Source organism: Lissotriton vulgaris, chromosome 7 (genome assembly GCF_964263255.1).
Source record: "Lissotriton vulgaris chromosome 7, aLisVul1.2, whole genome shotgun sequence".
Lineage (NCBI taxonomy): Eukaryota > Metazoa > Chordata > Amphibia > Caudata > Salamandridae > Lissotriton > Lissotriton vulgaris.
The window spans coordinates 1,066,612,389-1,066,634,741 of record NC_141695.1 but is presented as its reverse complement, the minus strand read 5'-3'; the positions used below and the strand labels follow the sequence as shown (position 1 = coordinate 1,066,634,741).

Genomic DNA, 22,353 nt, shown 5'->3' with positions numbered 1-22,353 from the left:
ATCTATAAACGCTGCATATATTGATTGAGATTTTCCAGTTACATATTTATCTAGAATTGTTTGAAAGGTTGCTATATTGTCCGTAACTGAATGATTCGGTCAGAATCCAGCCTGAAACATGGGAATTAGTCCCAGCGTAAATGCCCAAGATTTCAACCTGTCCAATATTTCTGCAGCGAAGATCTTACCGGCAGCATCCATAAGGGCTATTTGTCTGTAGTTTCCGGCTATGCTCCTTTTTCCTTTTTTATATATTGGAATTATTATGCTTCCTTTCCAGGAGTTAGGAATTTTCCCAGAATCAAATATATAATTAAATAATGGCGAGAGCATTTGGCCCCATGCTTTATGGTCAGTTTGGTAGACTTTGATAGGAATCTGATCAGGGCCGGAAGCGCCCGTACTTCTTGCCTTTTTGATGTTCGTGGCAATAGACAATGCCGAGGTCTTGGTGAGTTTAGTATCTTTGATTTCCATATCTCGTTCAACATCCTTTCTCACCATTATATTCAGATTAGATTTATATAGGTCGCTTAAGTAGATGCCCCAGTCTTCCTCTGAAACAGGGATTGCTTCTAACTTCTTTTTGGTTCCGGTAATTTTCGCAATCAAAGACCAATATTTGCGTTGGTTGCATTGCTTGACTGCTAGTTGGATGTCAATCTAGTTAAAGTCCTGCTTCAATTTTTCCTGTTTAGTTTTTTCTCTTCGTATTTGGTTCTTTAGTCTGTTAATTTCCGCTCTATTTACTGATGAGTAACTCAAATACTGGGCTCGAATCAACCTATTGAGTTTTTTTATAGTTGGCTGATTACAGTTTTTGTTCCTACTGGCACATTTTCTTTGTATTGGTCTATCCTGATTTAATTTACTTTGTAAGGCATGCTTAAGTTCATACATTATATATTCGAAGTTCTTTATGGGGTCATCTGAGTAAATAGTAGTTAACAGTTGAGTTTGTGAAATTATAATATTCAAATAGTCCAGGTTTTCTGCACCCCAGTAAATCCGACGCTGGACTATATTTACTTCCATTTTCGGTTTGTTGAATATTGGCTCGTTCTGAAAAGTAGTCTGTGCCAACCAGAGGGTTGTTAAATGTAGGAGTGCATGGTCACTTTCCTCATTGAATTTAATGGGCAGTTGAGTGATTTGTTCTTTTTCTTCATTCCCACATATGAAGTAATCAAGAATAGAAGGAATTCCATTACCCTGCCTAGTGTATGATGCTGGTTTATCTCCGTTGGTATTTCCATTTAGTATTGTCCCATTTATACTAGGAAGGAATGATAATAATGAGCTTTCTCTTTTGTCTGATTTAGCTCCTTTTGGAAATTGCGGGAGTGATATTTCCAAAGATTCCTCCTTAAATAATAGAGCCCATTTCTTAATTTCACTGTTTGAGATTTTAGCGTTTAAGTCACCCATTATTATATATGGCAAATGAAGTTGATCTTCGAGGATGTGAGTAATGATCTCCAATAGATGGTCAAATAATGGGTCATATTTTTTACTGGGCGGAGCATAAATGTTAAAAAGTAGTGTTTTCTTATGAATAGCTGATGATTGTGTTTTAAATAATACTTTAATACATTGCAGGTTATCTGAATGTGTGTCAATTATTTCTTGTGACCATGAATATTCTTCTTTCAACAAGATTGCCAAACCTCCCTTTGCATGACATCTTTTGGATTTATTTGCTGAAGTTTCATAGACATAGTATCCTTTTTGTGTGAAGGGAGCGGTTGACCATGTTTCCTGCAGGGCCAGAATATCTGGAAGATCTTTAGTTGCATCTTTCATTTTTTGGCGGTTTTCCCGGCCAGATTCCATGACAATAGCTTCAAGCCTTTGCTAAACCAGATGTTGTTGAGGTTTATCCATTTTTTTACTGTTTAAAGCTTCTGATAGCCATGCCCAAGATTTCAGAGAATTCACTGTGTTACTTAGACCTGTGTTCCGGGACCATACTGACCTTTCACCATGCGTTACTTGTATTTTTAGTGTGTCTTTTCTCATAGAGTTTGATGCAGATTCTCCCCATTTTGAACTGAAATTATCATTTGTATGAGATTGTCTAATTGCAGCATTATTTTGTACGTTTGTTTTAAGTTCTGATATTGAGATCACGTCATAGCCATTCTTGTGTAGAATTTCCTCTCTCTTATAATTATTCCAGGGAGAACTGGGGAAAAGAATGACACTTGTACTAATTTGTCATTTTCTTTTTTCGGAAAGCGTACTAGGTCAATTTCTTTACTAGTCAGAGAGTTCAGGGATGGTATTTCTTATAATAGATTAATTATTCTACCACGGTTGAACGGCATATTGTCTGTTGGAAAGAGTTCTTCTATTATTATGTGTTTTGAGAGAGTTCCATCCCACTGCTGTAATTTATAATCTTGTAGTTCTTTTGTATCCTGGTTTTTTGCCCTGTTGTTCTTTTTACTATGGTCGGACAGTATTCTTCTGCTTTTGGGTTCAAAGATTTCACCAACGGTGTTATTTGAGTTGCTGGAGAGTTCACAAAGTTTGAGAAAGTATGTTTTTGAAATTTAAGCTTCTTCCCTTTTTTCTTCTGGATTCTTCTCAGAGGCTTTCTTCTCTTTTTCTTTCCCATTTTTTCTTCCTGGTCGTTATTATTTTTGGTCTTTCCTGTTTGATTTAGTTCCTGTCCATCGATAACTCTCGTTGAATCTACTTTATTGTCACGAGCTATCGGACCTGGACCGGTATCGATGTCTTTATTTGAAAAGATGGGATAGTGTTTAATGTTATTTTCGGTGATGTTTTCTATGTCTTCTCCGAACAGTTTCTTGAGAGAGTGGGTTAAAGGAGATTTTTTCTTTTTTCTTAATTCCTTAGTTTTAGTCTCAATTATTATCACGTCAGATGTTTGTGAACTTGCATCTTGTTTTTTTGGAGACTTAGTTCCTTTTTTTTCGCCATCTTCAGTTTGTGACATGTTGGCTGTTACAGGTTTTTTTGATGTAACATTAGTAAGGTCTTTTTTCTTTTTTTCTTCCACCAAGAATTTGAAAATACCTATTTGGACATCAAGGGTGTCATCAGAATTGGCTAGAATTTGACCAAGTGCTTTTGACAGGGGGGAAACAGTGTTTCCGGGCGTTAAATTGGAAAAATGGGGGTCAGTGAGGTTAGTTTGATTAGAATACAGATTGGGTGATTTTTCTGGGGAACTGGTAAGTGGCTGCTTTTGACTTAACGGAATTTCTAATTTTTCTTCTTCCATCTTCGTAATGTTACTTGCAGAGACCTCCAGACTTAGTTCGCTATCCTGGTGTTTTATAGGTGTTATTTGTGACGTCTCTAATATCGATTTATGGTGCTCTTCAGAGAAGGAGATCTTTGCCAAGTTGCTCTCTATATTAGTTGATCCTTGGTTATCAATGCTTAGTTCAGAGGGTAATAGCAACTGATGTTCAGTCTCATTTATTGAGAGATTTAGCTTTTTTTCTTCTTCTGATGTAAAAAGAAATGAATGGTTTTTCGTAGAGAGGGTAGAAAAATATTTAGTTATTGCCGGAGTACAGGAAATTTGTCCGAGTTTCATCGATTTGTCTGTGGATTTTCTGACAGCTGCGTCAGTACCCATGCGCTTCATATAGATTGTTTGTGGGCGTAGTTTTTTTAAGGCCATCATAAGGAGGCTAGAGATCTGATGAAGATATTAATGATTAGTACCGATTCTCACGAGATTTTGTTTTTAGTTCTATATCTTATTTGGAAGATGTTTAGTGTTATTTGACTAGTTCTTAGGTGAAATGTGAAAGATATAAATGGACGGGGTCCTCGGCTTTAGTCAACTCCTAGAGATATGCGTGACATAATATGCGTGAATTAATATACAGTCTCACCTGGATAGAGTAACGGCCGAATCTTTTTTCCAAGTAGACCGGTACTCCTAGGTGGGGTGAAAGTGTGGTGGCCCGTCCCGTCCTCGGTCGTCCCCGGACGGCCACAGACAGCCCGCCCTTTGCCCGGGCTTAGCTCCGCGCTTGGTCTAGCGCGCGTCCCGCGTCGCGGTCGGCTAGGTGTAATTTATATATGTTTCGCCGGTGGGCGTGTCCGTGGGCGTGTCGCCTGGGGGAAGAGGAACCAGCTGATCCAAGCTGGGATTTCTGTCCCTCGCAGTCCCCCGGGCTGAGTGTGTAGTTGTTGCGCCCTGGTCTCAACCCTAAGGACTCAAGCTGGGAGCGTGGGACAGAGCGTGCCGACTGCAGCTCTCGCCCACACCAGCGAGTCCAGGGGAGGCGGCACCACGGAGCGCTGAAAGATGATCGTTTGCACAGGACTGGCAGCGCAGGAGACAATCAGGATAGGGCAGTTCCCTCGCACAGCAGAGCTGAAAACAGAACAGCAAGTCCAGGTGAGTGGCACCCGCGAAGTGGGTGTCACGAAGTTAAATGCCTGCTTCGCCGGTGGGCGTGTCCATGGGCGTGTCGCCTGAGGGAAGAGGAACCAGCTGATCCAAGCTGGGATTTCTGGTCCTCGCAGTCCCCCGGGCTGAGTGTGTAGTTGTTGCGCCCTGGCCTCAACCCTAAGGACTCAAGCTGGGAGCGTGGGACAGAGCGTGCCGACTGCAGCTCTCGCTCACACCAGCTAGTCCAGGGGAGGCGGCACCACGGAGCGCTGAAAGATGATCGCTTGCACAGGACTGGCAGCGCAGGAGACAATCAGGATAGGGCAGTTCCCTCGCACAGCAGAGCTGAAAACAGAACAGCAAGTCCAGGTGAGTGGCACCCGCAAAGCGGGTGTCACGAAGTTAAATGCCTGCTTTGCCGGTGGGCGTGTCCGTGGGCGTGTCGCCTGGGGGAAGAGGAACCAGCTGATCCAAGCTGGGATTTCTGGTCCTCGCAGTCCCCCGGGCTGAGTGTGTAGTTGTTGCGCCCTGGCCTCAACCCTAAGGACTCAAGCTGGGAGCGTGGGACAGAGCGTGCCAACTGCAGCTCTCGCTCACACCAGCGAGTCCAGGGGAGGCGGCACCACGGAGCGCTGAAAGATGATCGTTTGCACAGGACTGGCAGCGCAGGAGACAATCAGGATAGGGCAGTTCCCTCGCACAGCAGAGCTGAAAACAGAACAGCAAGTCCAGGTGACAACACTTACTAAAAGGTTATTCGATTCAGGGTCCTAAGGTTAGCGTGTTTTCAGAATTCAGACTTAAAACCACCGCATTCTGGCGCTTATATATCAAATAGATAATTGGCAAGTATCTATAAGTAAACGATAAACCGAGACATAAACGTCAAATAAATATATATAGAGATGTCATGTATCAAAGAAAAATATAGCCTTATACCAACTATATATGTAAAAAAGTATCAGCTTACTTAATCTGGGGAATAAAGTTGCAGGCTGTTACAAACTGTCACTGGACACAGTATGAAATCATGAATCAAACAGGCACTTATCTGTATTTTCTGCAAGTGGGCTCTGTATTCTGGAAAAGAGAAGAAAATACAATTTAGGAATAAACTACTCACAATTCGAGGTGGCACTCCATTATGTTATCCAAAAATGCTTACTTTAAGAGCGAGGGATGCAACTCTGATATATAGTGCTTGTTCACTTTATAATCGTGTCTTTGATGAAACTTCTATTAAAAAGGGGACTCCAATGTGTCCTTGAGCTCTATAAAGCAAGGATATAAAAAGAGTGAGCAGAGACACTATCCCTAGTTCCACTATTTATACTTCTAAATATCCTTCTAAACGTAATATAAAGGGGTGTAGCGTCTGCAACAATCACGGCCATATCTTAGATAATAATTATGCTAGCCTCACGGAGCTGGTCCCAAAGTCGCACAGCTTTCAACCATAATGAGAACGCTGAAATTCAAAGGCCCTATTTATAGTACGTTGTGTATGAGCACACCGCGCTAATCGAAAAAATAGAAAGTGCCAATGCTATTTGGAAAAAGCACAATCTTTAAAAGGGAAGTCATTTCGATCATGAGCATAAAAAGCGTACTATTTCTAAGTCTCGCTAACGTTGTTTAACCTCAGCTTGAATTGGGCGCCATCTTTGAATCATAGACATAAAAGGGTGTATTGTTTTAATATCTCGCTGGTTTAGTTTACACCAGCAAATGTTTATAAAAATGACCCTATTCGTCACACAAAAAATAGAGTCAGGACTACTCTCTAGTCCTACAAAGTTTATTTTTCTTTATACAGAGCTTATAAAAATTACCGAATACAGCACACAAAAATAGAGAAAGGACTATTCTCAAGTCCTACAGAGTTTCTTTTTCTTTTTACATAGCACCATTTTATTAAAGGCAAAAAAATATTTAATTAAAATGAACAACCAAAAGACTGCCCTATATAGTGATTTAAATCTATATATCCATACATGAAAAGAATATTTCTTTTTAGATACGATATAGATATATTACCATATATGCAAAGAATTCCTTTGTAGTTGTACAAAGGCTTAAGGGTGAGTTATTAAACAGATGTTATACGCCCTAGTGCCAGATGTAGGTGGCCCTATACCGGTCGGTTACTGCCCAAATTACTGAATTTTGGCCGTTACCTACCGGTATTGGGCATTTGGGATGTAGGGGACCCAAAAGCAACCAATTCAGTACATTTTCCGAATCGGAAACTTTACCGAATCGGTTACCGATTCGGTAAAGTTACCTATTCGGTAAATATACCGCATCGGTAATTAAGAAATGGAAAAAATTCATTTCGAGATGTAGGTACCCTTTTAAATATCGAATTTGCATGAAATTCAGTATTTAAGAGTCCGTATTTACCATGGATTGAAATCAGGTGGTAACCAGGTGCAGGCTATAAAATGGCCCCAAAATGCACCACTTTCACCAGAATGGCGGCATTCTATGTCATTGCGAGGCGGCTACGGCTCCAGGCAGAAGGAGAGAGGGTCTGGCGGAGGGAGGAGCAGTTGTACAGGCAGAGGATCACTCTATTCCAGCTAACTGAGCCTGAGATCCTGCAGAGGTACAGGCTGGCCCCCCAAACTATCCTGGCCCTTATCAGGGATCTCCACCCACTGTTGGACATTCCAACCCCAAGGGCACATGCCATCCCTCCCCATGTACAGGTGCTGTGCAGCCTACACCTGCTTGCATCTGGGAGTTACCAGAGTGTGGTTGCTGCTGTAGGTGGGGTGTCCCAGAGCTGTCTGTCCCGTTTCTTAAAAAAATTCCTTGACGCCATGTTACAGAGAATGCATTACTACATCAGCTTCCCTGCAACGCATGCAGAACTGCTCAGGACAAAGACAGACTTTTATCAGATGGCGCATTTTCCAAAAGTCATTGCCTGCATTGATGGTACCCACATACCAATATGCCCACCTGCTGCCACTGAGTACATTTATCGGAACAGGAAGTCCACCCACACCATAAATGTACAGGTGATCTGTGATTCCAAGTACCCGATCACTGACATAGTAGCCAAATTTCCCGGGAGCACCCACGACTCTTACATCTTCCAAAACAGTGGGATCTACGCACGCCTGACAGCGGGGGAATTTGGCGAAGGATACTTGCTAGGTAACACACTGTGTGAAACTCCCCTGATACATATAGCAGATGTATGTGTGTGTGTGTGCATGTGAGTAATGTTTTTTCTTCTTGCAATTAGGGGACAGCGCATATGCCCTCCGGTCCTTCATTTTCACACCCTACCTCAACCCTACAACACCAAGCCAGAGGAGATACAACAGGGCACACAAAACAACCCGAAACATTGTGGAGCGCACCTTTGGTATGTGGAAGAGCAGATTTCGCTGCCTGCATAAGAGTGGAGGGGCCCGCCAGTACTCACCGATCACCTGCTGCAAGATGATTGCAGCCTGTGAAATGCTGCACAACCTTGCAGTTAAGAAGGGCACCAAAGTGGATATCTCAGATTTTGAGAACCATGATGATGACCAAGCACTGCCTGAACCACACACATCTGGAGTTGCAACACCAACTGATGGCAGACACAGATGGGAAAAGGTCACACGCAACTTCTTTTAAGTAAGTAAAGAGACACAGACAGGTGGAGTATGCACCTAATATAGTTTAATTGTGTCATGACGTAGGTTACTAAAGCACAAATGTGCAACAAACATGTTTTAACTTAAATGATTTCATTCCTGGTAAACTTCACCATGAACTGTCATAGTCATTTTCGCCCTCGCTTCCCAGGGCCACTTGCATGGTGCTCACTGTGCTCACTTTCATGGTGGCCTGTGGCTTCAGCGTGGCGCATGCTGCTCCTCCTTGTCTCTGGCAAGGGAGCTTGCCATTCTGCTCCAGCTTGTGCTCTCCTCACTCACTGGTACATCCAGAGCAGCTGTTTGTGCTGTTTGGGCATTTATCAGTGCCTCAAGAGCACTGGTCTTCCTACCAATGCCCCTAGTGACTTCATTGCTATTTTGGGTCATTGCCTCCTGCATGTTATTGTTTCTCCTGCATAGCAGGGACGTGGCTGTGGCCAGGCGGTTGATAGCTTTATTTTGGCCATGAGCATGCGGCCTTTCCTCGCGCCTTGACTGAAAATCAGTGTCTAATTTTGTGCATAGCAGCTGCACCGATTGGCTCATTTCGGGCATCCCTGCTGCCATCTCTTTGTTCACTTCTACAAGCTCCCTGATGCCCTTTCCTATGTCTCCTATGTTATTGTTCAGGGACCTCATTTGGCGTTGGCATGACTGGATGGCTCTTCCCTGCATCCTCTGGATTCTCACCATGGACCCCTCCAGGCCACGGAACACACTTTGACCCTCCACAGGTATATCTGCACGCCTTTTAAGGACTCTACGGCGTCTTCCACCACTATGGCCCACCTCTGCACTAGAGTGCAGTGTCTCAGGGCTATCATTCGCAGGCAAGTTGTGGGTTTCTTCCCCTGCCATGTCAGCTGCTGCTGACTCCTTTTCTACAAGTGGGGCCACAACATGCCTCCTGCTTGGTTGTGATGCAATGTTGTGTCATAGTGTGATTCTGGCATTTCTGGGGATGACAGCAGCGGAGGGGATTGAGATCTTACAGGGGATGCCGCAACTCTGGAGTCATTTCTGAGTCTTGTGCAGGAGGATGGCTACTTGGTGCACCTGTGTCCTGTGGTACGTTCTGGGTGGTTGGACCTGGCTCCTGACTCTCCTCCCTCTCTGGTGGTGTGCCTTCAGTCTCCTGCGAACGCCTGCGAGACGTTTCACCTGTGGACATATGAGCGTACATTAGCTAAGCGCTACTGTCTCACAGTCACTACAATTAAAATTTCACACTTTAGCTTTATTCTCTGTGCAGTCATTTCCCTAACTTGGTGCTTGCTGTACTGTATGACATGTTCTTACATTTCCTGACTACATGTACCATGATGCATTGCTCCTGTATAGTGCTAGCAGTACTGGACTGGGGTTCACTTGGCCACAAAGGGTACAGGTAAGGATGATGGTAGGGGGAAATGCTGTGCATGTGTCTTACCTTTTCTGATTGCAGCTCTGGCAGAGCTGTCTACTTCTCCCAGTCCACAGACGCTGTCTGGTTCAATGGTTGAGGCCACCATCTCCTCCAGGTCAGTAAGGGGGGGTGCTGGGTTCTTGCCTCCGCCAGTTTTTGTTGCCTGCTTGTGGTGTTCAGCCAATGTTTTCTTAGTTTGGTTCCTGAGGTCGTAAAATCGCTTTTTAAGGTCCTGTGCGTTTCTGGTAGTCACCCCAACTGCATTGACTTTGTCCAGTATGTGCAGCCAGAGTTCCCTTTTGGCAGATTCTGCCACAGTGAGAGACTGCCTGCCAAACAGTTTTTGGCGCTCCTTCACCACCTCCTCAACAAGGACCTGCAGCTCCATGCTGCTGATTTTGAGTTTCCTCCTCCTCTCTGTCTGCTTTTTTTCTTTGCTACTTGCAATTTTGCAGTTTTAAAAGTGCTTAAAACTTTTTCTGCTGCTCAGTGACTCAGCTCAGCTCCAACTGCCTTTCCAGAAGCTTCTAATTAGTTGCAGCTGCCTGTGTAGCCGCTTCCTGGTAGGGAGGGGGAGGGTGGTAGCACCTGATTTGCGGCCTACTTAAGTTTCACTTTTGTTTGCTTTCCGATTCGGAAATTACCGATTCGGTATTTACCAAATCAGTATTTCCCATTCATTCCTATGGGCCTTTTGGCCCATAGGAATGAATGGAAAATACTGATTCGGTAAATACCGAATCCGTAATTTCTGAATGTCCGATTCCGAATGTTACCGATTTGGTATTTTTTTACCGATTTTTTTATCTACATCCCATTTACCGATTCTAAAATACCGATTCGGTAAAATTCGGTATTTTAGAATCGATAAAATCGGATTACCTACATCTGGCCCTTAGTTCTGTCCCAGAAAGTACTCATACGAGTTTATCATGAATTCAGAAAAATTATCATCAAAAACAATTAGTGAATCAATCCATAAATACTAAGCTAGACCATCTGGTATATTAGCCTATAAAGATGGATCAATTATTCTTACAGAGAAATTGAGCTGAGAGTGGCAGAAATAGGGGAGCATTATTTTTTTGTTAATGAAACAAAAATATTACATAGAGACATAATCTGTTTTACGTTATAGCCTGTTCCCAGGGTATTTCCAAATTTAGACCATTGTTTACTGTATCTAACAGAATAATCCAAAAGACTTCACGTTTTTTTCTTATTGTCGCTGGACAATTCTTTCTAGAACGCACCAGCGTATGTCATCAGGGGTATGGTTCCTCTCCAGAAAGTGGGAAACCATTGGAGCAGCCAACTTTTTAGTCCTAATGTCTGACCTATGTTCAGTCAATCTTACATTGAGAGTATGAGATGTCTCACCCACATAGCCTTTATTGCAGGGACAAATAAGCAGACAGATAAAGTTTTTGGTCTTACAATTGCTAATGCCTTGCAACACAATAGTTTGTCCATTAAAGTGCAATTCTTTAGTTTCTATCGCCAGGGGGTAGACCTTGCAAGTACCGCATTTATAGTTACCTTCAACCCGACTCATGCCTTCAATACTTCTCTGCATTAGCTCTTTATGAGGAGGCATGCAGGATCTAACAACAAGGTCCTTGAGATTTCTGTTTTTGTGGTATGCAAAAAGAGGTTTTTGTATTATGTCAGGTTTTAATCTATTCAAGTTAAGCAGATGGCAATTGGAGCAGATGATTTGACAAATTTGTTAAATCAAGAGTGAAAGCTGTGTAACAAAAACTAGTTTAGCTTCTTGTTTTTGTTTTGTGCCTTGTAAAAGATGTTGCCCATCGAAAAACCTTGCACGTTAACATGACTCTCTGACTAGTCTATGGGGATAACCACGATCTAGGAACTTTTTCTTCATCTCTATTGCTCCACAATCATAGTCTTCCAACTTTGTGCAATTCCGCCTAAGGCATAAAAATTGTCCAAAGGAGATGCTGTTTTTTTGGTGTAGTAGGATGATAGCTGTTATAATGCAAGAGAGTATTGCGGGCAGTGGGTTTAACAAAAAGATTTACAATTAATTGACCACATTCATGCTTGAATTGCATGTCCAAGATCTCCATCTGTATATTGTTCACGTGAGATGTAAATTTTAGATTATTATCACACAAATTTAGCCATGTTCTGAAAGTCAGGGTATCTTCATTATTGTTCCACAATGTCATCTATATATTGTGACCAGTAAAATATGGACTCGAAAATGGGGCCACTTCATTGAAAATGAATTGTTGTTCGAAGTGTGTCATATAGATATTACAGTAAGGGCGCAAGATGCGCCCATACGTAACCCTTTGATTTGTCTATATAGCTCTCCTCGAAATTCAAATACATTTTCCTCTAGAATGATTAGTAGACAATCAATGATAAAATTTGTGTCACACTCAATGTTGTACAGGTCTGATGGAGCAAGGTTTCACACGTAAAGTGACTTGCTCATACTCAACCCTCTCAATAATAATATTAATGTACTAACTAACATGTTTTGTCTTATTAATATTGCATTACACAACATATTAGATATATAGGGGAAGCTTGCCAATGTGCTTTTACTAACTATAATCCGCTGGCACTAAAATGGATGCTGCTACGTGGGATTTTCTACTGCGCATGCGTCTGTCATGCCAACGTGACATGCTTGCTGGGAAAACTTTGCTTCTGCGCAATAGAACTAAGATGGCTGTGTCCTAATGTGCAAGAAGCTTGCATCGCTGCTTTGCTAAACTGTTTGTTTTTGCTTAATATCTAACGCAATAGTTAAAATAAAATAATGGGAATATAGTAGAAAGAAATGGTATACAGTGCATTAATTTTTTCTGTGTTTCTAAAACAGTTTCTTTTCTATTTTTACATGTTATCAAAATTATGGGCCTAAATGCTTTGCTGAACTCCATCTTTGGAGAAACTGCGTCTGTGCGACAAATGACCTGAAGCCACAGAAGCTGTAGCCTTGAATCATGGCCAAGACGGGCATGGAAGGCGGAGAAGAGTGAACTCCTTGCCTTGCCAGAGGAAGCTGAATTGATTACATTGTTTTAAAAAGAATCACTGATACATTTCACTCCCGGGAGGAGTAAAGACCATGGGTAGATAAGGTTATGGGAGGGAACAACTTGAATACATGATTGACAAGTTGCTTCTAGAAAAGTATGGTGTGATGGCTACTCCTCAGTTCTTTGTCCAATAAATTGTAGGATTCACACTTTTGCAACATTTGTGGGTGGTACACTGACCTGAAAAAATAGTATAACTAGGGTAGGCTTAGTTAGTTAGTTTGTCCAACTTGTCCGAATAGCTGACCTGTCACTGACCCAAAGCACTCAATAGGTGATCGGGAGCAGAGTTGCTGGCGGAGCACTCTGTCAGAAGATTTGATAACCCAATTGGGGTTCTAGGGAGGTGATGGATGACCCAATTGGGGTTTGACTGTTAGCTGCAGAGAGGGTTTACAACGCTGGAATTTTGAACTTTAACTGTGGTGCTGGTCTTAGCCTGTGGTGGTACTATCCTGATCCAATTTGGTCCGTAACCTGTCCTGATTCTGGCTTGCACCTGTTCTTTTCTGCTGGCACCTGTACCTTGAGACTCTGTTTCTTTGTCTCAGCCTATGACCAGGGTTGGTCATCACACCGAAATAGGTAACTATTAAGAGTGGGTTTGTCATTATACTGTTTTTCCTTTTTCTCTTACCCACCCTCTGTTCAAATGCTTAACGACAATTTCTCTCCAAGTTATTGCAAAGGTTATGTTTTAAATCTGCATTAGCCTAACCAGAATAAGAAATTAATTTGAGTTTCATGTTTTATAAGTCTTTCAAAGATTTACTTAGATAAAGATTTTAAACCTTTCCTGAGTTTGTGGTTATTTATGAAATGCTAAATGGTATAATTGCTACCTATTTTCTCCCTAACTCCTTAGATCCTTTAAGACTTTAGGTATCGGTGACTTGAATTGGTAAGATAAATGGAATAAAAATCCAAATGGTAAAAACCACAATTGGTTTGAGTGTAGGTTTTTCCTGTTTATTGTATAAATAATTATATGGGCCCAGGTGAGTATGTTGAGCAAGTGAGCCTGCACTCTATCAGGTCTATGAACCATTTTACTGCTACAATGGCTCTTTCACATGGTATATTTGGATCACTGAAATAATATCGAGGGACAAAATATCGACTTGCAAAAATATTGTGGACAAAATATCGACAGTCAAAATATCGAGTTTGTATCTACAAACAGGTAAGTACAAAAATATTGAGTACAAAATATCGTTTACAATATTATAGTTGTAAAAAATATCGACTTTATTAAAAACAGTGTTAAATTAAATTAATATTAAAATTTAATTACTAAAATATACTTAAAAATACTTACATTAACTTATAATAATTAAATAATAAATGAAAATAATAAAAAAATATTATTACAATCTTATTTGTTAAAACATATATATATAGTAACATACTATAATTAAATAAGATACTATTATATTACCGTACGATACCAGAAGTGTAAAAAATACTATTCCCACTCCAAAGAGTGCAAGCGTAGGGAAAGCGTTGGATAGCGTAGGGGTTAAAATTACTATTCCCACTCCAGTGGGTGCAACAGTAGGGAAAACTGACCCTGAACCCTAAAAATACCCCTTTACCCAAAAACCCAAAACTGACCCTGAACCCTAAAAATACCCCTTTACCCAAAAACTGAAAACTGACCCTGAACCCTAAAAATACCCCTTTACCCAAAAACTGAAAACTGACCCTGAACCCTAAAAATACCCCTTTACCCAAAAACTGAAAACTGACCCTGAACCCTAAAAATACCCCTTTACCCAAAAACTGAAAACTGACCCTGAACCCTAAAAATACCCCTTTACCCAAAAACTGAAAACTGACCCTGAACCCCAAAAATACCCCTTTACCCAAAAACTGAAAACTGACCCTGAACCCTAAAAATACCCCTTTACCCAAAAACTGACCTAGAACCCTAAAAAGACCCCTTTACCGAAAAACTGGAAACTGACCCTGAACCTTAAAAATACTCCTTTACCCAAAATTAATTAATATTATTTAATTACCAATTAATTATTAATTAACAATAACAATAAAGTAAATATATTAGCACATTAGCTGTAATTAATTTATTGTAATAATTAATATTATTTTTTCCCAAATAATTAATTAACAATAACTAAAAATTATATATATAAATAAATTACTCTAATTAATGTAATTAACTAATTAATATTATTTAATTACCAATTAATTACTAATTAAAATTATGTACAAAATTATATTAATTAATTAACTAATTAATATTATTTAATTACCAATTAATTATTATTTAAAAATATTTACAAACATATATTAATTAATTAATTATTATTAAATTACTCCCCACCCTTATCCCCTATTAACCCAACATCCCGCTCCTAAACATTAACTACAATTTATATTACTATTAATACATTTTTTTTATTTTTTTAACCTTTTTCTCTACATATTATTGACATTTTTTACTATGACTATTTATATATATTTTGTTGATATTTTTGTACTCGATTTTTTTATCATTATTTTAATCGATATTTTGACCAACGATATTTTTGTTATCGATATTTTATTATTATCGATATTTTTAACTCAATATTTTGTCCATTCGATATTTTGGAGTCGATATTTTGTCTGTGCACCGGTATATTTGTATACAGACTTTCAACATCGAGTGTGACCAACCATTGTCTATTGACATTGATGGTGTTCCTTCTAATAGATTAATAATATGGCAAGTGTCTTGAACATACCCTGAATTGTTTTGTAGATATGGACTTAGCATATCATCCAGATATTTGGAGATTGGTTCAGTTACGGAACCTATAGTAGTAACAATTGGTCTGAAGGGAGGATCAATTTCGTCTTTATGGACTTTGGGTATGCCATATAGGCGTCCTAGCCTAGGAAAGTCTACATTCATATAGTCGAATTCTTTATCACAGATGTGTCCATTCGCAAGGCTTTGGTGGTAAGTCTAATATTTTATTTTTTATCTTATCAGTAGGATTTCTTAGTATTTATTTTATAGAACAGGCCATCACTAAGCATTCCCTCAATTTTATTGATATAGGTCACAGTATCAAATATAGCTATTCCACCTCCTTTGTCATAACTTTTTATTGTGATTTCATAGGAGTATTTAAGTTTTTTCAAAGCTTCATATTCCTTAGATAAGATGTTTTAGGTATATTTCTTGTGGCAGTTATTAGCTTATTAAAAACTACCTGTTCAAATATTTTGATCCCCGGGGCAACTTCCTCTAATGACGGTGGAAAGATAGATTTAGGTGCCAATCCAGATCTGTTGATATCTGAAGAAACATTCTTACATTGGAGAAGAAGCATTTCAACCAAATCTTATGAAAATGACAATAAGTCATTAAATAGTTCAACCGTGTTCAAGCCTGAGTGAGGCACACATGATAGCCCCTTAGAAAGGAGAGAATAAATTGCTTCATTAGGACTTGATGTACTCAAGTTGAAGATAGGTATGACCTTCATTGTCTCCAATAGTGGGTATCTCGGTTTCTAAGTATTGATTCTGGTTTTCTGGTTGATGGGCCCGAAACTGGGTCTGATATTGAGCATTAGGCTGATACAGTTGTCAGGGCTGATATGTTGTATTGTGGATGATATTTCGGTCGCCAACTCCCTCTGTTCTGATTGCGTCTCCTTAAAAAGGACAATATTCTTGATTGGAGTGCAGAATGTATCTATTACCTCTGCTTTCAAATGTAGTCATTGTGCCTTCACTATCGAAATCTGAAGTATCAGAGAAGGTCGTAACCTTCTTATTAAAATGTCTAATGTCTGCTGATTTTGAAAACTATCCTATCCAAATGAGTCGGATTGCGTGTAATAGCCATCTACAAGATAGGGATATGCATTCTCTTTGCTGAAGTATCTTATGTCTTTATTTTCAGTATGTCCGCTTTACGTTTTGTAAGATAGTCATTATATGAACTAAGTTTATTATCTAGTTCTTCAAGTTTCTGTTTAGCGTCCTTGGAAAGGGACAAGTGAAATACAGACTGCATATATGTGGGAATGTGTTTGAGTTTATGTGTGTGTGAGTAGGGTTACATTCTTGTTGTGATATGCCACTATAGCACATATGTGCGTAGCACTGCAAGACCCAGAAAGCAGTAACCATGCACAATCATCATGGGCAGCCTGTTGTATCAACAAGAGGACCAAAAATAAGTACAATTGCACTTGATTCCATTTAGACTTGGCCTTAGCCCAAGTACTGCTACAGTTAAAATGCATTCTTGCCTGCCAGCAGTAGTTCTCCATACTCTGGCAATGTATTCAGAGCAGGCCAGTACATCTTAGTAGTTCATGATTCATCTCTAGTTTGCAGGCGCTACTATCACCAATGTAGGAACCAGACTGGGACATACACTCTCTGCACCACAATGTTTTCTGTTAGGCAAATACTACCTACTCTGACCTGGGTCAGGCCCATACAGCACTACAGCCAGAGCCAGTGTGCTATTTAAATATACAATTATTTTTGGGGGGCATGTTGTCTGTTTTACATATGAAGGTGCAATACTGACATATCAGCAAGAATATTGCCCTTCTCACACATCCACACACTTAAATATGCTCTCACACATACATACATACATACATGAATACATACATATACAGTCCCAAGCATGCATACAAAGACATAAATGGGGTGACCAGCACACAGACAAATGCACACACACACACACATTTGGAGACTACTGCACACAAATGTTATCTGGGGACGTACTTTTTGATAGGAGCTTGCTTGCACCTTAGATACATGGCCCAAGAATCCAATATCTCCCATCTCCCATCTCTGGTGGTCTGCTCAAGAAAGCCAAGTTTGCAAGCTATTACCCTATCAGAGGCCAGGATAGAGTTGGAGCTCGACACTTTTTCTCAGCTCCGACTTCTGATGGGGCAAAAGGCCACATGATTGACAAGCCGTGAAGCTTTGTTATCTGACATGCTGCAATGCTGGAAGTTAGTGCTGCATGCCAGTCATGTATTGCGACTGTGTGCAGCTGAGCTGTAACAGTCACCACCTAACACATGAGAAATGCAGCTTTTAAGTACACAAAAATGAGCCATGAGATTATTTGTTTTCATATAAAAGCAGCAACAGGTTGAATGTATGACGTTACAACGAATTCCGTTGCAACGCATGCCTTTACCACGCATGCGTTACAACGGAATTCGTTTTCCACGCTTAACCTTTACCTCGAATATACCCTCACCACGCATACATTCACAACGTTTTTCGTTGTAAATGTATGCATGGCGAGGGCATACTCTAGATAAAGGTTATAACTCTCCCCTTAAATGCCCCCTGCCTCCACTCCTTATATTTACCCCTGCCCTTAACCCTTAATTTATATATATATTTATTTTACTAAAATGCCCCTTACCTTTTAACTCGCCTTCTCTCCTTCTTCTTTGTTTACGTCGGTCGTACGTCGTTGAGAGGAAGCGGAAGTTACTTTCCGTTTCCTCTCTAACGACGTCGATTGCTTCTGCTTCTCTTCACTTCGGCTTTTCAGGTAAGTTTTGTTTTTTTGGGGGGGAGACCCCCCCCAGCCCCCCTTTTTATCCCTACGCTTTATTTATTTTTATGGGGGAGACCCCCCAAACCCCCCTTTTTTTTCATTTACCACACATGCCTTTACTACGTATTTTGTAGTAAAGGTATGCGTGGTAAAGCCTCTCGTTGTAACCACGCATGCGTTGTAAAGCATGCGTGGTAAAGGATTTCGTGGAAACGGCTTCGTTGTAGAGGCCGTTTCCCCAACAGGTTGAGCAATCAGTGCAAGGGCGAGGTGGTGGGTTGAAACTCTGGTGCTGTCAGGAACTCTAGCAAGGCTAGGGTAAACAAAATAAACAGAATATTGGATACAGAGCTGCCCATGGTCACACAGTGAGTCAGAGGAGAAAAGGAATTCAAAGGGAAGCTCTGCAAGAACAGAACAAAAAGGTTAAGCTCAGGAAGGCAGGCACGAAAAAAACTATTTGGCACTGTGGTGATGTTATAAAATTAACATAAAGACAATACTCACAATGGACAACAAACATCACTGAGGTTGTTAGCTGTGCCCACGAATCATGGTGATTAAACAGGAACATGAAAGGTGGATACTGCAAGGGTAGAGAACTAAAATACACAGCTACGATAGACAAGGAGCTAGCGAGGAGGAGTGCCTAAAATAAAAGAGGGGAAAACAGAGGGCACACTTGATAGAAAACAAACCAACAAGGGAAATGGAAGCCAAAACAGCATAAATAGGAAGGAAGAAAACTAGCAACCAGAAGACTGTTAAATGGAAAGAAAAGGCAGGAACTGAGAAAAGGGTAACTATAGAACAACAGAATGTTCAAGGATCAAAGATGTACTAAATTGTGCGGTCTCCGGGACTCAAAAAAACAAGGTAGCACTGCAGGCAGTGCTAGTTCAAGAAACAAGGCTCAGGTATATTCTGTACACAGGCATGGCAAAAGAATCTAGAAACAAGGGGTCAGCCAAACAGGAACAAAGTTACAATGACATAAACTCTTACACTTGTAATTACTTTTAATTAATTTTAATGCAATTCTCCCTTCCACGTTTGAGCAACTTTCCTGCTTTAAGGTATTCAATATAATTTAGTGTGTAGTTACTCAAAAGGGTAGATTTACTCATTCCACCCCCTGAAAAAGGGAGTAGAGACACATTTATGAGTTTAGTCTACAAAGCAGTGGATTCAGCACTATTCATGGCCAACCACAGGTACTGTAACTCCCTCCCATAGAAAATAAAAGAGTAAGGAACTTAAAATAAAACCTCAAAGGAAATAATGTTAAATTAACGTATTTAAAATAGATTTAAAACTATAAATGCACATAATTTGAATCTAGTTTAACGCCTTAACCGCAGCGACAATTCCGCCGCGGTGCGGGGCGTTCCATTGAGTGGGCAGGGCCACGTCAGCCAACGGACGTGCGCAGCACTACAAAGGTAGTGCTCGCGACGCCCATTGGCCGACGGGCGCAAGGAAAGGGTTAGCTATAGAATATTTTAATACATTTTTCTGCACTTACAAATGAATGAAAAAATATTTTCTAATAAAATATAATCAAATTACATTTAGTGAACTCTACATACTGCTTCCAGTAATTGTTAATGCATACTTTTTTTTATATTTAGGTGGGAATTAATTTTTTACCTTAAAATCCAGGAACATAATGTATTTAATTTAATAAATTAGCATTAATTAAACATTGAATTCACAATTAAGTTAATAGTAATGCAGAATATTGGGGCATATTACCAAGCAATAGTGATAATTATCACTATTGCTTGGTTAGAGACAAAAATTTACCGCTGAGCTGCGGCGATTTTTACCGCAAATAAACCTTGGTATTACCAAGGTTTATCGCAAATACGATAAAAATCGCCGCAATGCATGAATATCGCTGAAAAGTCAGCGATATTCATGCATTACCGAGCTAATGCTCTTAGCCATGTTATCCACCTCCCATTGGATAGCATGGCTAAAAACTGCTCAGGGCAGGTGTTAGCTTTTGGAGATATTCGCGCTTAGCGCGAATATCTCCAAAAGTTGGTAATAGGAGATAGCGATGTTAGCGACTGTTTTCAGTCGCTAACATCTTGGCACGCCCACTTTGCTTGTCATTAGTGATAAATATCACTGACATGCAAAGTGGGGCCCAAGAAGGTCTCTATCTCCTACTAGCTCCGGCTAACTGGTGTTAGCGACAGCTAGGTAATAGGGAGATAATTTTATCTCCGCTTTCTTGGCTTTTAAAGCCAAAAAAGCGGAGATAAACTCCCTTGATAATATGCCCTGTGTTATGTAATTCTATGCTTATAATAAATATATAAATTTCATTCACAGTAATTTGAAACAGAAAAATATTTTTAATGCTTTTTTTCAAGTTTAATAAACCTTTTCTTTAGCTTTCCCTATATTTTAACATGCAGTCCTCTATGGTAAAGTAAAGGAAAAATGAAAATGTTTATTTAACTAAAAAATATATTAAATGTGTTAATGGTAAATATTAATGTGAATTATTTTTATATATTTATTTTCAATATTGAACTAAACACAAATGGCACAACTCTATTAACGCTATTTATATTAAATATTTCATCCATGTAAATATATTAAATAAAGTTCAAATTATTTTTCTGAAATTTTAATTAAAAAGATAAATTCCCATTTAAAGGAAAAATTTTAAATGTGCATTAATTTTCTAAAGATTCTGTATCAGATACTGACATTTGCAGTATGCAGAATACATTAGTCACTGTATATACATTGGTCACAATCCCTTCTCCTTTCCCCTTCTCCCAAATCACTACAGTTGAAAACCATCATTGTATATATTGTAGATTACACTTTCACAAATTTCACTAAGCACCAAATGACACTTATTTCACGATTTGTGTAACATTGTACAGCTTTTTCTTTATGTATGTTTACAAACAAATGAATATATAAATGAATATGGATGTTTTGGATTCCCATCTTTAATTTTGACCTGATTCCTTCAGTTTACAAAGGAAGATTATTATTGTGTGTAAATAAGAGACAGCGTAAAAGAAATATATTTCACCCGAATGAACCACTTGTTTAATCTAATTACGTTACTGCCCAGGTTCGGAGGGATACTGGGTTACCCCATTTGTTATTTAACTTCAACATCAAAATCAAGGCCTCAGTGTGTTGTAATATATAAGGGTTGTGTGTGTGGGGGACAGTGGGTGTGTGTGGTAGGTCAAGTTTGACTGGCATGGTTTGTGACACAGTTTGCTGATATTTCCTAGTGATCAGGTTGAGCACGCAGAGTCAACATCATGAAACTGAATACAAATCAGATGGTTAAAAAGAAGGATAGAAGGATGATAGTTCTTTACAAGAAGTCATGATAAGAATTATTATAAGGTAATTGTCTGTGTTGCGCTAAAACAACATCCACAAACTCATTATTGCCTGCAACTGGAGAGCATCCACACCAAGAGCTGGATGAGTCCAATCCCAACAAACGAGCTATATATGAGCGTTCCATGACAATGTTAAACATTATTGTGTCTCAGATGAACAGCAACTAATTAGTTATGGCTAATATCGAAAACCAAGATATGACTTCCCATGCCTGCTCCTCTCCGCTGAAGATAATCAGTGCATTTGTGCACACAGCTGTCACATGAAGACTTTGGCATCTACTTTTACTTGGTGAGAACCTCTGGCAAGAAGGTGATACCAACCCGCCCAATACATTCATTACAGAATAGTACATCATCCTCTGTGTGTTTTAATCATTTGTACGTCAGAAAATCAAGCCAGAAATACAGCAGCTAAAATATCAACTATCACAATATCATGAGAGAAATCATAGTTAAGAATATATTTACGAATATTTACTGCTCATCAGCATGCCTTGGAGCTTTGTAAATCAAAGGTAAATGTAAAGGTATTTGAAGGTAAGTATAGTAAAGCTATACTTATCTATACATGCTTACCTTTACAAATTGTGGTAGTTGATTGTTAGAAATATGGGGCTCTCTAGTTGGCAGAGCTAGGTACCTTTGTCAAATCAAATCAAAACAGCTTTATTCAGTATGAGAAAAACATCCATAAAAGCATACTAATATTATTTTTCTGTCTCAAAATGTTAAATTATTACTTTGATCCTATAAAACATTTTAAAAACATACACAGCAATAAAAAGGATAAAACAAGACAGCAATATTCCATAATCAGTGTGTTCATCGTAATAGAGCACAATCTATAAACATGATTAGGTTGGCTAATAG

General features: G+C 39.6%; 1 protein-coding gene across 1 annotated transcript in view; it reads left to right on the top strand.

Moving 5' to 3' along the window:
- SMIM32 (small integral membrane protein 32) overlaps nucleotides 1-8,014 on the top strand; it is a 105,881-nt gene extending 97,867 nt beyond the window's left edge. Inside the window, exon 2 of the transcript XR_015297260.1 lies at nucleotides 7,641-8,014. The gene's annotated coding sequence lies outside the window, so the exon portion shown is untranslated. The remainder of the gene's footprint in view (nucleotides 1-7,640) is intronic.
- The last annotated feature ends 14,339 nt before the right edge of the window (nucleotides 8,015-22,353 follow it).